Genomic DNA, 16,457 nt, shown 5'->3' with positions numbered 1-16,457 from the left:
CATGTATATAGCACTTAACTATACCAGACACTTGTCTAAGCACTAACAAATATTAGGTCATTTGAATCCTCATACAATCCTATAAGCTAGGTGTACTATTTTCATTCCCATATTATAGGTGAGGAACTGAGGCCCAGAGAGGTTGAACAGCTTGCCCAGGATCATGCAGCTAATGAGGGTTAGAGTTGGGAAGTAGCCATTGAGCTCGAACATATCTCCTGAATTGTGAACAACCATATTTAGATACTTATAGTATGGCATAAATTTGGGAACATCATCTAAACAGATGATATTGTTGAAGACTTGGAGAGGGTTCAGTGTCCGAGCGTCCGTGGGAACAGAGTACTGGGAACAGAACCAGGGGGAGAACTCTGGAAATGTCCACTTTTAGAAACAAAAGAAGGAAGCAGAAACAGGGATAGAATTGGAAATAAAGGCAAGGCAAACGAGGGCCTGCATTGCCATATAATTTGGGGTGGGAGAGAGACAAAACAGAAACATAGTCCATAGATTAAATGCTACAAGGTTACATGGCCTGAATGCTAAGAAAACACCACAATACTTGATGTTCTTGTGACTTGTTTGAGAGCACTAGCAAGATCAATGAGTAGGTATCAATAAAAGGGAGACGATGAATGTAACTTTATAAGCGAAAAAGTGGTATTACAGACAACGCATTAGAAGATCTGGTTCTGCTGAGAGATTTGGAAATGCCTTTTGTGTTCCCCACTTTGGGCCTTGATTTTCTTCAGCTAATAACAGACGAGTTCAGTCGAATAATTTCTATTCTCATTTATGTTCTTATCACAATACTGACTGCAGAGGAAGAAAGCAGATAATATGGAGGAGACTGTGTTTGTTTAAAGCACATGTTTATTGGTGAGTGTGCAAGGAGTAACCCCGCTCCTCTGACTTCAACACCTATCATGAGACCCAAGTGACTTTGAGACAGACAAAACTGCTCGAAGAAAGCTACGGAAAAATCTAATCTAGCGGCATTTTCTTCTTTATTTTCTAACTTCACCTTTTAAGTGGACATCCTCATGACTCCTTGAGAGGCTCTGAAAGCTAAAATTACCACCAAATGCTTCTTTTCCTATGTCAGCCCTTAATTTTGGCCTTTTTATTCCCTTAAGATCCCGGGTTCAGACATAGCCATCAAGTGCTTGGGGTGACCAAATGTGAACTTCAGCTATTTGCCATCATTTGATGTAATTTCAGTGTCAACTTGTTCACTTTTAAAATGTCAGTAACACTTGTTCAAACCAAATCAAACAAAAAAACTTTGGGGTGTCAGAGCATAACAAGAGATCACTGAATGAGAGCTGAATACTTACCGGTATGTGTCCCAAAGAACAGCAGAGGACGGAACATTAGCACTGAGATGTCAAGAGCCATAAAAAGACGTGATAATCTGTGCAACTAAACTCGCTACCCCAAACTCAAAGGCATTTTAGGATATATCAAGGCCAGCAGTTAAAACTAATGGATGTAACAGAGCTCTATATGAAAGGGGATCTCAAAAGCTACTTAATTCAATCTCCAGCTCCAACGCATGTTCTCAAGGTGGCGTAGTGGATATCTGTCTTATTGGAATCTTCTGAACATCCCTTTTATATTTTGTAACTTTCTACACAATGAGTCCTGCCTCCCCAGCCTCTCTTGCAGCTGGGGCACAGGTATGCAGGTTCTGTAGATGGGCTGGTCAGAAGCATGCTCCTGAGACTTCTTTTAGGAAGAGAGTGATGTAGAGAGGGCCTAATTATGTGAAGCTGGCAAAGGGCAGAAGGATGTTAAATTCTCATAGGCAGCAAGAGTAGAGGTCTAAGCAGAGATTCTCATGCTCAGAGGCCCTGGTGTAAGCCACTTGTGCCTGGGGGCAATGGATATAGAGTTTCTTCTGTATAATATGGATATAGTTCCTGCCTGCCCAGCAGGAATTTAACTCCTTATCCTCTTGAGAAATGTGGATGCCTCTTAATATCCTTTATAAAGTCTTTTTCACCTTAAATGAGATAGGTTTTATTTTTTGAAACTAAGAATGTTTACTTTTAAACAGAAAAACTTGAACAGCTGATTTTTGAAAGATATATCAGTACAATAAAGACTATACGCTGCTCCTGTCTACTGTGCCAATTTTGCCCATGACTATTTTTCCTCTCAAACCACTTCTTGAAATGCACATGGTTTCTTAACTCTGCTGGCTTCATTCATTTGTGTATTCATTCAACTGTGATGTAATGAACATCTATAATAGTTATTGAGTGTCTAGAATCCAATGAATAATGATGACTGAAACTCTGTCCTTGACTTCAAGAAACTCCCAGGGCTAATGGTAGAAGTAAACTAGGAAAAAAGTTATGTATAATACAATGACATCATACAATTAATATTATGATGAAGGTGAGCACAAGTCACTAAGGAAACACATGGGAGAGTGCTCCACTTAACACAGGCCCTAGAGGTGGGAAAGTCAAGGAAGACCAGGTAAAGAAACTCCAAGTGAAAAAATAAAAGTTGGATAGAGATAGATAAATGTGGAGGTGGATGACTGAAGAAATGAAACAGATGTAAGAAACAGCATATGCAAAGTCTTAATTTCAAAAAAAAGTATTGTGTGCCCGAGGAATTGCAAGGCATGCAGTAGGATTTGAGCTATAATAAAATGGAATGTGAAAAGAAGTCAAGCTTAACAGATAAGCAAGGAACAATGTCTCATATGGAGGAATTTGTCTGCAATGGGAAATCACTGGGGAATTGAGGTGTCCAAGGCTGGGACACAGACCTCAAGTAAACTAGGATGAAGAGAATCACGAGGCTCTGACGACTTTTAAAGAGATATTTACTTTTTTCCTTGTCTGACTGATTAAAAGAAGCTTATCACTTTTTCTACAATGTGCAAAACAATTAGGAGCATATTAGTACCTCACTGTAGGGTCCTGATGTAAGCCTTTTGTTTGATTTTAATCAGCCAGAGGTCATATGTGCACATAAGGTGCTGAGCAGAAGAACGCAGCAGAGTTGTCCTCACTTCAGATAATATTGACCAGGTTTCTCTCCCGAAGTTATCCCTCAGTAGTTTGGCTTCTCAAAGGTACAAGGCTCAGTGTCTTAGAAATGAACACAGAGTCATATTTATGAGTCTTTATGTCATTACTACCAATGAACAAAATCACTGCTATTTTGACCCCAAATGCAGAGCAAAACCTTTTAATATATTCCTACCTTTTCTAAAACTCACCCTCCTCTGCCAAAAAAGAAGTCGTTTCTTCTTAGGCCCCCAGTGTCAAGTTAGGCATTATGATATTTTTCACTTACTTTACCTTATTCTACAAAGATATCAAGTCTTCACTTCACTCTGTTAAAGGAAATCACCCCAGAACCATGTTCCCAAGGTTAGTTACATTCCTTATTCTTAGCAACTTAAATCTTTATCACTTTTCCCCTTTCCAAGACCCCTTACGAAAAAAGTAAAATCTGGAGCAATCCTGAGCCAAAGCTTTGGACCATTGACACCGTGTCAGCACTGTGCTAGGTGCTGAGGATACAACAATGAACAAGACAGGCAAGGCCCCTGCACACAGAGCTTACAAAGGTACACTCCCTTAGTCTGGAGTTCCTTGAAGGTCAAGGACTCCACAGCACTAATTAATCACTTACCAGTGCTTAGCGGAATACTGTGCTCAATTAAGTACACGCCAAATTTTTTTTTGTTTTTTTTTTGGTGATAGCTGCTCTGAACCACTCAGGGAAAGGTGTGTCATATTCTTAATAGACTCAGAATTTCTTTTTTATGCAGCAGAAAGAGAAGCATTAAAGTTCTATTCATAGCCTAAATAGCTGATGCTTTTATTATTTATTATTGTCAAATTAGTTGAAAGAATATTTTATCGTATTATTTAAAACTGATCATAATAACTTGTCCTCTATCAGACTCGATACTCAGATTTTTATTAAAGTGATTCTCTTGTCTGGCATTGAGGTATAACTTTGAGATCGGCAACAAGTGTGCTAAACAATGAATAGCAAATGTAGCCATTCTTTATACTATGAGCCTGGGACCTTCCTATAGACCAGTAATGCCCAAAGTATGGTTCCCAGAACAGTAGCATCAACATCGCCTGGGAACTTGTTAGAAATGGAAATTATCTGGCCTCAGACAAGACTTATTAAATCAGAAATATCTGTGTTTTAACAGGCCCCCCAAGTGATTCTGATGCACGGAATCAAGTTTGAGAGTCAAGCTGCAGAAATATTACACCTGATGGCTTTCAAATTTTCAACTTGAAAGAACATGAGTAAGAACCTCACAAAAGAATACAAATAGTCATGTAAAAGGATACAACTTGACTAAAATTAAATAAGTGCATAATAAATAAATGTTATTCTATGGTTTATTAATTAAACTAGCAAAGACTTTTGAAAATTATGCCAATGCTGGCGAGGGTTCCGGGAAATAGACATTGGTGGAAGTATAAATTTGTTCACATTCTAGATGGTAAGTTGATGATAATCAAAATCCTTTAAAATATCTGTAACTTCTCACCCCAAAATTCCCATTCTAGGAATTTAATATGAGGAAATAGGATTAAGAGTTTCATCTCTGAAGTTAAGCAGACCTGGGCATAAATACTTCTCTCACGTACTAGCTTACGACCTTTGGCTAAGTTCTTTAAACTCTCTAAGCTTCAGTCTCCACTGTCTGTGAAATGGGGTTAATTATAACAACTACCTCATAAACCTGTTGTAAAAAATAAACGGTATAATCCATATAGTTAGGGTTGCCAGATAAAATACAGAACATCCAATTACATTTGAATTTCAGATCAACAATGAATAACATTTTGATATACATATGCCTCAAATATTGTGTGAGACATATGTATACTAAAAAATTATTATTATTATCTGAAATTCAAATGTAACTGGGTGTCTTGCATTTTCATTTACTAAATATGGCAACTCTACCTACAATGAGCTAGGTATTCAATAAATATTAGCTATTCATTCATTACCTTCTTACTTAAAAGATTGATAAGGTAAACTGGTGACAAGCAAATTTGTTGGTTTAAATTGAGATTAGCAGTTCTATGAAACTCAAAAAAAGTTCATACTTATGAAAACTTCATGATACGCAGATGAATATGCTGAAATACGATCTTAAGATGCCTCATATCTAGAAATACCCCTGAGTAATCAAAGACATTCACTATCGGGTTTGAATAAACCCAAATTAACTGGAAAACCTGATTTGTTAAAACATTTGAGCATCCCAGTTCTGCTGCACTATAAGAAAATATTTGCTTATACATGTATCAAAAAACTACTCTGATAATAGAAAAAAATAGAGAGTGAAAGTAGGGCTGCTGACTTTGTAAGAAACAGAAAGAAACCCACGTGCTACCAATTTGTTACTAATAAAATGTAAACATCCTGAAACTTTAAATTGCATTTGATTCAGCAACCAAAAATAAATTCGTCTTTTTAAAACTGTAAAGTTATCTCTTTTTGCCAATAAAATTTAGTGACTTATAATTATGCCCAAAAATGTATGTGACACAGTTTAAAACCTAAAGTATGAAGTGGAACAGTGGTGGTTACAATCTGACTGTTTTTGCCCCCCTTCCTTAAAGACTAGCAGGATGCAAATGCTGAAAGAGGACAACGTTGTGACTGGTCTGTCTTCACTATCAAAGTGACTGGATCATGACTGGTCATGAATGATGGAGTCATTTTGATGTCTTAATGATAGATAGAGATACCTCCCTGATCAATTCTGCCTGCCACTGTGATAGGTATTGACTACAGGCAGCTAGAAATGACTGAGCTGTGGTTGAATTCACTAGCTACATAAATATCTGGCCAAGTTGGGGTCATCCAGAAAACAGTGAGATCCTTTCCTGGTGGGTTGTCTAAGACGGATCCATGGAAGAAGTGCTATGGGATTTTGGTCTTGAAAATGACTACGATTAGGTAGATAAAAAGAGGAAAAGAGGCATCCCAGGAAGGTGGGAGATGCTAAGAGCAAGTCTATTGGGGATCAATGGGTAAAGTGGAGCAAAACGTTCTTGAGAGAACAAAATGAGAAAAAAGGTGAAGTAACTTTGGGTCCGCTTAGAGGTACGAAGGAGTAATCTTAGTACCACAAGAGGAAAACACCGAGGTTTCATAAACACAGGGGTGATGGATACAAATTAGATTTTCAGAAAGTTAATCTTATGGGAACATAGAAAATGTGCTGGAGGGGATGGAGGCAGAGAGATCAGTTAGAAGGTCTCCTAAGAGTCTTGGCATTAAGAGGTGAGAGATCAGCTTTATGGAAGCAGAGATAATGGAAGTAAAGCTGCCATGATGGAAATTAAGCCATGGGAAGCAACAGTCGCTAAAACTTGGTTTATACTGGGAGTGGTAAGATGGATGGAGAGGAATCCGGCTTAAGCTGGGGAGAGGGCAAGGGCCAATTTGATAAAAGATCAATGATGTCTTGGCAGGGTGTTTAAGTGGAAATGTCCACTAGCAGCTGGAAATGCACAACTGCTTATTTGAAGAAAGTTTAGTGATATAAATAAAAATCTAAGAGACCATTGCAGGGAGGGAAGACAGAAGCAGTGAGAACATATTGGAGAGAAAAGGTGGAAAGAGTGCTATTGATTACCATTTAATTCCTAAAATAACTTCCATCCTAAAAGTAGACGGATGAAGATGGAACACTTAAAATATGCGCCAGGAATTGTAAGACCAAAAAGGAGTAGTATTAGAAAGACAAATAAAACTAGTTTAGAATTATATCACAGAAGCCAAAGTTGGAAGGACAATCAAGAAGGCAAGAGTGTCAGTGGCCAAATAATAAGTAAAAAGGCATTCCAGGCAGGTCAAATGGCGAGGGTAAGAACTCTGAAGCAGGACAGAGGGTGGGAAAGTTTAAGTTCAGAGGAAAGATGGTCTATCACTTGAAAAGAGCACGGAATTGGAACTCCCACCAAGGTTTGAATGCTGGTATGCTTCCATTAAATGGAAATAGTGCGAGTTTAAAGTCAGTTCATCTGGGTCAGATACCCAGAGCACCAATCAGTAGCGTCAGAGAACGTCCCCTAAATATAATGAGAAAGACAGTTGCATTTCTAGAAACTACTTGAAGAGAGATTATTGTTTGTGGTTAGAAGAAACACTTGAATTAGCCATGTGGAGTGGGAAATGGCGTAGTGTGCACTCAGCAGCTCCCTACCCCGTCCTCGCCATAGGCCATTCAACACAAAACTGACATCCCCTCAGCTGTTTCGAGAAAGAAATGGAAGAGCTTTTATTTCTGAAGTGGACTGTGCTGCCATGGTCACCTTAGGGGGATATCGCTTCTGTGCCTATTCCTCATTTGGGGGCCGTTGTCTCATCTAATTACATGCTGAACAAATATTTGAAGAATATTGTTTGAAGGGGAGCAAATTAGCCCGCCTGAAACACCCACGGGTCTCAGCCTGGCCCTGATCTGTCTCATTCTTGTAAAGATTAAATGTACATGAAGCACTTAGGGCGTAGTGGGCACTCCATCCAGTAAGTGGTAGCTTTCAAAATTGTTATCCAACTACTAATGTGCCTATGCAAGGGGTCTTTGTAAAGCATCTCTGAGAGAGAAAGATAAAAATAAGGTTTAGGAGAGAGCATAGAAGGCTTTCATGCCACACTGATGAGCGAAGACAAGAGAAGAAACAAAAATGAGACTATTTTGAAACACATGTTTTAATGTTGAAAACCTCAGTTCCAATCTCAGCCTACTATGTACAGGCTGAGTGATCTTGAGCAAGATGTTTAACTTCCCTATGCCTGTTTCCTACCTAGCCTATAGTATTAAAATGCCACTTCATAAACTTATTCTGGTATCCTTTGGCAATTAAACAGCCACAGGAGGTGCTAGAAACCAAAATGAAGGGTGTTAGAAAGGGAATTAGTAATAAAAAATGAAGCCAATCCTTACAGATAGACAGAAAGATTGCCAAGGAAAGTAGCTGCAGAGGGAAGTGTGGTGATTGAGCTACATGCTTATCTTCCTCCTTACCTCTGCCTCTCCACTTTCCTTCTTTCCTGCTTCTTTCTTAAAATGGGAAGAAACATTGTTTACAACAGAAAAGAGGTCACCAACACAGTCAATAAAATGATAATAAGTACAAATCTCACTAAAAATAAGGCTTTCTGCTGGGAGGCATTCTTTCTTCCTTCATGCTTCCTTTACATACACAACACAGCATAGAAGTACAATTATACAAGCATTAAATGTTGAATTTCCCTAATATCTGGGATATTTTTGTTGTTTTAATTTTTTTTTTTTTTTTATTTATTTTTTCCCCCAAAGCCCCAGTAGATACTTGTATGTCATAGTTGTACATCCTCCTAGTTGCTGTGTGTGGGACGCGGCCCCAGCATGACCGGAGAAGCAGTGCTGCGTCGGTGCACGCCCGGGACCCGAACCTGGGCCGCCAGCAGCGGAGCACGCGCACCCAACCGCTAAGCCACGGGGCCGGCCCAATTTTTGTTGTTTTAGATTTATTTTTGTATTGCTTGTTAATTGATCCTGGGTTTCTATCACTAAGTTGCCAAACTCGTTTCTCAACTGATGAATATGAAGACTAGATATGTCTAACGCTGGCTGGAAACGGAATCCCTAGAAAACAGAACCCAGCAGAAAGCCCTCTGCGGTGCTGCAGCAGGAACTTGCGTTTCTACCGAAGACCTGCTCGTGGAGAAACACACTTCTATGGAATAGATGGAGAGTGATATTGTGACACTCAGAAAAGTTGATCCTATCACAAATATAGCCAATAATCAATGTCTTTTTGCTACCTGATTACTTTTTTACATTATTGTTTCTGTAATGCATGAATTATATAAAAATATACTCTTATGGTGGTCAAGAAAATGGCGATGCTTGGATTTTAAAACCACCAGGAATATTCTCTTCCCTCTCCCACCCTTATTATCCTCACTTCTGCATGATAAACAGGTAATTAGTGACACCAATAATTGATAGGAAGGTATTTTTTTTCTGCTGCCTCTTTTTAACCTATCCCTCCCTGACAGCTATGCAGAAACATTCTGAGTCAGTGATATATTTCTAAGAAAAGCCACTGTTCGTTCTTATATTAAAAAGAAAATGTTCAAATTTCATGCATCTGTAAACAAAGAATGGGTGACAATCCCTGAATATTTGGGTGATTTCCATTTAATCAAATGGCATAAACTATTAATGTTGACTCTTAAATTTATAATAACGAATTAAATAGTAATATTGCTATCTGGGAAAACAGACACCATGGTGCCAGTTGCCTTGAAATTGCATTAATAGATAATATAGTGGTTGTTTTGGCCTTTGGTCTGTCACATCTTACATTTTTATTTTCACTGGTGTTTTAAAGTGATAAACCTAAACCATTTCTATTAAGAGAAAAAAACATATACATTATCACACCTTTGCTTAATTGCTAAAATATGCATTTTAATTTCATTTTATATTATTTGAAAAACAAGTTGGTAAGTCAGAAAGCATAAAAATGTATCTTCTCTCTCACCTAACTTCAAACAGAGCCACACTTACACCATCTCAAATGAAGACACCCTCTGCTCTTAAAGGACTCCAGGTATACTTTCCTCCCTCATTTTCCTCATCTTACAGATGGGATAAAATTGACCTCATACAAAATTGAAAGATTAAGGAAATTATACACGACACTTAGCACACTGTTTAGCATATAATAGCTGTTCAAAAACATTAACTATTATTTTCTTATTTCTAAAGAAACTTCACATATATATATATAAGTACAAACGAAAAGAATTTTCAAGACTGCAAACTATAGTGCATTTCCCTATAGAACTGTTTATTCCAGGCTGTGTTTTTTTTCACCAAACATTTCTTGAGCATGCACTGTGCACCACACTATCTGTTGGCAGTAGGAATAAAAAAGCTAAGCATGGATTTTGGCATCAGGGGCTTTGAATTGTTTGACACCATAATAACATGAAATTCCCAGCATGCTTTTGTAGGCTAGTTGCTCTAATATCTTATATAAGAACTGTTTGGAAAGCTACAATATTAGGATGAAAACAGCTCACTGGTATAACAGAAAGAATGCCGTGGGTAAATTGTTTTTGTTTTATTTTGGTTTTTTGCTTATTTCTTTAAATCAGGTTTTTATCTTGCTCATAAAATGAGGAAATGAAATCTTGATTTATCTCAAAATCAACAGGGTATGAAGGATGCACAAATCACAGTTCAATACCCATTATCTGTTCCAAACCTGTTTAATGGATAAACTCACACAATTTGAAACCTGTAAACAAAAGATTCTTACTTTAAGCACAGCAATTACATAAGCAGAGCCATAACAACAAAATGTTATCCTTCTTTCATATAAAAATAAACATATGAAATGCCAAGTTAGCCCAGCAGCCTATTAATAACCAGCATGGATTGGTGATAAAGCTTTCTTCCAGTGCTGATTAAAAAAAAAAGGAAAGAAAGAAAAGAAATACATGTCAGAACAATATAAGCACAGTGGAGGATTTGGTAGGCTACTCAAATGAATCAATTTCAACTCCTGAAATGAAGAATCACTCCGGAAAATGCAAACGAAATAAAAAGAAAGCATGACCAAAAAAAAAAAAAAAACCATTATTCCCTTAAGACTGTAAAATAAGGGCATTATGCATCCTACCTGAAGCAATGACTATGTCTTCAACTTGAGGAAAATCTTATTTTAACCTGTCTAAACAAGAGAAATTGTTTTCCTATTCATATAAGTATTTCTTCTGTGTTTGTACAATATGTAATTCAATAGGAAATAGAAGCTTATTATCCATCCTTCTCTTGCAAGGCGGTCTGTGCTTCTTCATTCTTTATCCTGATGACTGTGTCATTGACAACATCATCAATAAACACTTATCATTAAGCCAACGAAATTGTAGCTGTAAGGGAAAAAATCATATTGTTACACATGGATTGCTCAATTGAAAGAGTTTAAAATTGTTCATATCCCATGAATGTTTCTAGAACTTTGGCAAATAACACTACCATCCATTTACCAAAGGATTCGTAACCATTGCCAGGCACTGCCCTTGGTGTGGAAACAAATCAAGTTCACAGTCTACTGGTGAAGACGGACATTAAGCAATATGAAATCTTAAAGTCTATAATTAAGTTACACCAGGGGAATACCTGACTTCAGAGACCATTACAAAAGTCTTCTAAACATAAAAGCCTCATAATCATGATAAAAAGCAGGATTCCCTAAATAAAAATTCTCTGTTGGTGAAAGAAAACAGGAAAGAAAACAAAAGCATTCTATAAGACCTTGGAGGGAAATTAACAAAGAAGATGAACTAGCAGGAGTAATTATTGTGTGAATTTCTTTGGACCTTTGGTTCTGAAACATTCCTTAAAAACTGCATTAATGCATTATTTTCTTGATGCAGCTTGGATATACGATATGGCAGAGGTGTTTTAGCCTCCCTAATAGATTAACATTGTTTTTCCAGAAGCTCTTGTACTATTCACATTGGCAAGGAAATTGTGAGTAATCTTTATAACCAGATCTATTTCTCTCATTTCATATTTGACAAAACGTTTTTTTAGAGAAATAAAAAATAAATTGAAGTCATTGATAACTTCACGAGTGCATCTTGAATGGTGATAGGTTAGTTATAAAGTGTCTCAGAATAGCAAATTTTGCATCTTTCTCTATCTTTTAATAAAAGACTACTACTCCTGGGATGCCAATAGACCACTGGTCCAGGGCACTGGGTCTGAGTATTTTCCAAGCAGAGGGAGAGGGAAGTGTTCCTCCAGAACAGTTATAGAACAAGACCCTATAGAAAGTCTTCTCAGTTACCTGCTCTTTCTGTGCAAGCCTTTTCTTATTTTATGGGGATTTGTTATGAACTATTAGAAAGAAATCAAGTGATAGCAAAAAACAACAAATTAGATTTAGAGAATTCTTACACTCATTGGCCCTGGCTTATCTAGGTGCTCACAAAAGGTAGTTGAATGGGTGATCTGTATTCACTAATGCCTCCTTCCTCCAATCATTTAATTGGAAATGAGAGAAAAGCCTTTATCTCCTAACGTGTAGCTGACTATGCATCAGACTGTCAACAAAGAAGTAAAAACTCAGCATTCAAGCAGAATTCAGCTTTTGCCCGATCTCTTGCAGTTTCAGATATGAAGTAGAAGTGTTTTTCAATTCTTCTTGTCAGAGAGATGGACAACTTGAGTAACAGGGGGTGGAGAGGAGGTGTGGAGAAAAGAATGGCTATAAACAATGTAAACAGTTAGAATTGTGTAATAGTCTTTGTTCCTACGTAAGGAAGCCAATAGAAGCAATTGGAGAGGTCATGCATTAAAACTTGTTTAGTTTATGCATCCCAATCACACTCTGCCATCAAGAGTCATTTCCAATGATAAAAACAATACTGGAGCCTTTAGGACACAGCCTAGGGTACAAGCAACATGTATCTGAGACAACACTATTCCAAAACAGTCTTCCTTCTCTATCCTCTATGCCACTTTTCCTCCCTAAATCACCATATCTCCACCCTCTTCACCTCTTCTCCTACCATTTCTGCGACACATTGCCAACACTCTTTAGACTCTGCCTGTAAATCACAAACTCTTCAGCCACTGCTGTCTCTGTCACTACTGCTTCCACCATTTTTACATTTGCGACTGCAGCACCAATATCTGTCATCTCTTTAGCTTCTAGTGCTTTTGTGCTATTCCTCCTCCTAGCCTACCTCCTCCACCTCCAGGATGCATCCTTCAACTGTGCTACATCTTTCTCCTCAACTGCAGTCTCACTGTCATTTTGGTTAAGATCAACAGAACTGCCAACAACACAGTATTAAGGAAAATAATTCCTCAAACCTTTTCTGTACCTAGGTCTCACAAATTCACAAAATTCAAATTTTTAAACTGGAGAAATTGTATAAAAAGTATTTGATGGAAGAGAATGTTATAATTGAATAACCAAGTTCTTCCAAATTTTCCAAATTGAATTATCTTTACTAATTTTCCTTTCCTATTTGTTTACCTATAACAACAACAAAAGAACTGAATGTGGTTACCACAATAAATATTTTCTGAAGATCCAAAAATTTGCAATTTCCGGGACCTTAAAAAACACCATATTTATTTATTGACTGCCTACTTTGCACAGAACAGTGTGCTTATCATGATGAGAAATAATTAAGTCTAGGCATCCAAAAATCTTAGAAACAAGAGGAGATAAATGTGTAACCACAGGACCAGGAACAGAATTTGCCATCCCAAAATATGCCTCTTTGGCATTAGGGCCATTTTGAGCTGGCGATTATTGAAAAAACAGCAGACACAGGAAAAGCTCTGAAAACCTAGTAGAAGACACCCATTTGTAAGAGAAATTTACATTCATAAGAGAAATCGCCATTTGTAAGGGTGCCTCCCTCTCTGTGCCAGGAAGGGGAGGATGACTAAATCTCTAAAAACTCTTATCAATAGAGAAGGCAATGACTTAAATCTGTATAACAACTTTACCCTTGTTTACTGTGTTTTTCCTGGTAAACTCCCATAACTGACCTCACCTTAACAACAGGATGTTAAAACTGTTTTTCAGGGGTGGTGAGCCAGCCAGGAGCATGTGCAGAAGAGAAAATTCTGATCTGCCAATCAAAACTCATTCTGCCAGCACTTCTGCATACCAGCCTGCCCTCCCTGATCCCTTAAATCTTACCCTATACCCAGGATTGGGAAGACAGAGTTGAGAGCCTTTCCTTCCATCTTCTTACCAACTGATTGCATAATAAACTGCTTCTTCTCTCAGAGACCGTTGGACCACGGTATTGGCTTCTGTGTGGATCAGGTGGCAAGCCTTTGCTCAGTAACAAATGCATTCAAAACACCATATATGCAAACATCATGAATATATTAATGTCCCTTCATCCACAGTTGTGTTGTTACATATCACTCAACCTCACAACTTATTAACACAACTCTTACAGGATTGACTTAGACTTGTTTTAAATGCCAACAGTACACACAACACAAAGAATCCATATTGCCTGAAGGCAGTTTGAAAATCTTTCCACAAATCTGTTTTAAGAAATGTAAATACAGTAATGTAGATAGTTCTCAGATATTCAATAATCCTGATAACAGATTTAAAACTCCCATCCCTCCAACAATTTTACCTTCTTAATAATAATTAGGACCTCCTTCTTGAACACTACCCCAGTAATATCTATTTTGCATCCAATCAGATTGGACTTCTCTTCTTTAAGGATTTTACCCCTACCAACTTCCTTTCAGTGGCCTATTTGCCTTCCTTATTATTACAATGGGGGTCAATCGACCATTTTGAACTTCTATTTTTACTATTTTCTAGATAATGCCAAACTTAGTTAAAACATCCTTTCTTCCTCTAGACTTCCTAGGTTACACAACGAAATAGTGAAAATCTTACACTAAGAGTTTCTCCTTGCATCTCACTCCTTTGGCTGCAAATCACATTGTAACCAAGCAAGTGCTTGTTCTGCTCGCTGCAAGCCTGAAGCCAATCAATTGCAAGGTGAGTTGGTGGTCAAAAAAGGGATTTATTTGATTAGCCAGCAAAATCAGAAGATGGTGGACTCATGTCCCAAAGACTATCTTCCCCAAGCACAAAGTTTAAGTAGTTATATAGGGAATTGTGGGCTATAAAGGAAGGGCTCAGGAATGTTACCATCTGGTATCGGCGACTGGAGGCACCACACCAAGTCTTTCAGTTATCACGGACAATGGATGCCAGCATAAATGTTATTCTCTGAGGAGGTCATCATATTCCTAAGAAACTCAAAAGAACAAAGATATCATCTATCACTACAGGGAGGTACATGCATCAATCAGGATTATTTTCGGGAAGGTAGATATTTATCTCCTAGGCTATGTGCAAGGTAAAACATATACACTGTGAGTGAGTTACTCAAAGGTCATTCTGAGTTACAATATGGCTTCCCTCATGTCAACCTCATCCTAGGCCGATATCAACCCTATCATTCTATAAAATTTTTCTGATAAATGAATAAACCTATAATTATTTTTCTTTAACCAATTTAGAATGAGCTCATGGATGCCTTTGGAAAATTTATTTTCCATTTTCATTAATCAGCCATCAAACCTAACTCATCTGGTATTTCAAATTTTTCTCCCAAGGGTGAAGGGTGAGAACAATTATAATTTATAATTTTCATCACCGATGTCTGCAATTTCTACCTGTGACACATTTAGAAATCATTGATTAATCATCTCAATGCTTTTATGAAATGGATATTATCTCTATAGTTACATGATTTAAAACTAAAGAAATTTTCTTTAAAAATAAACCTGAGAGTAACCTATTTTAAGGAGGATTCAAATCACTTTCAGGGAAAACGTTTTAATATGTGAATTTGGTGGTACAAAGCAATCAATTTGTCATTGTATGGCACTGATTAATTTTGATTATTCCTTAAATAACCATAGGACATAATGAAAATCATACATGTTTCAGGACCAACACACAGCAAAAAATTTTTCAATGCCAAAGTTCAACAATATTATCTTTTAAAAGAGCTCAGGAGGTTGATTGCAGAGGTTTGGAACCCATGTGCTTATAAGGCTGTCAGCCTAAAATATTAACCATGAGAACTCTTTTATAATTTATCATATTTAGAATTTGGCATTGAAAAACATTTATGTGAGAATTTGTACTAAAAAATTCATGACCTTTCATTAAATCTCAAGGAACTATAAGAGAATAAAATAAGTAATTAATCATAATCATCTTTCTCTCCTGCCTCTCTAGTATACCAGCACACAGGTTGTCCTTTCCACTTGAGATTTGTATTTACTACAAGTCAGTTATCCTTGTTTTCAGACCTATTCATGGAAGTTTTAATTATTTAATAAAATATAAACTGATGAATATGAACATAAAATAGAAATATTTTGCTTTGTGATAACTACTATGAATGCTTTGGAAAATTCTCAAAAATATAGGTGAGCTATAAAAAAAATGCTAGCAAATTAGGTGTGGGTGAAGCCATTAAAAGAGACTAATAATTATAAAACTACAGAAATGTCTACCTTTGGATTGGATCACAAGTGTTTCTAAGTTCCCATTGCACCACAAAGAGAGTAAAACTCAATTCAAAATTATTAATGTCTGCTATAAGAGCATGGTTTTTTGCAGAAAAAGTAAAATCAAAAGTAAAGAATAGTCCTTGTATTTTTATTCAAATATGAGTGACCATAATATACCATATGTTGTAAATTGAAATAATTTAAGATATTTGCATATCATTTTTAATGATTCTACATTTTATCTGATGCTCTTGATTAGTCAACGAAAGATGCATTAAGACAGGATTGGATAAAAAGTTCCTACTCTAATATCTTAAGCCATGAGAAAATCAACCATATG

At 37.0% G+C, this 16,457-nt stretch overlaps 1 long non-coding RNA gene across 1 annotated transcript in view; it reads right to left on the bottom strand.

The window, feature by feature from the left end:
* The window catches only part of LOC131410247 (uncharacterized), a 136,290-nt gene extending 121,464 nt beyond the window's left edge, over positions 1–14,826 (bottom strand). Inside the window, exon 1 of the long non-coding RNA XR_009221198.1 lies at positions 14,739–14,826. This is a non-coding gene — a long non-coding RNA (uncharacterized LOC131410247). The remainder of the gene's footprint in view (positions 1–14,738) is intronic.
* Between the last annotated feature and the right edge of the window lie 1,631 nt (positions 14,827–16,457).

This window comes from Diceros bicornis, chromosome 9, assembly GCF_020826845.1.
Source record: "Diceros bicornis minor isolate mBicDic1 chromosome 9, mDicBic1.mat.cur, whole genome shotgun sequence".
Lineage (NCBI taxonomy): Eukaryota > Metazoa > Chordata > Mammalia > Perissodactyla > Rhinocerotidae > Diceros > Diceros bicornis.
The sequence above is the reverse complement of the archived record's forward strand: the minus strand, read 5'-3'. Positions and strand labels throughout refer to the sequence as shown.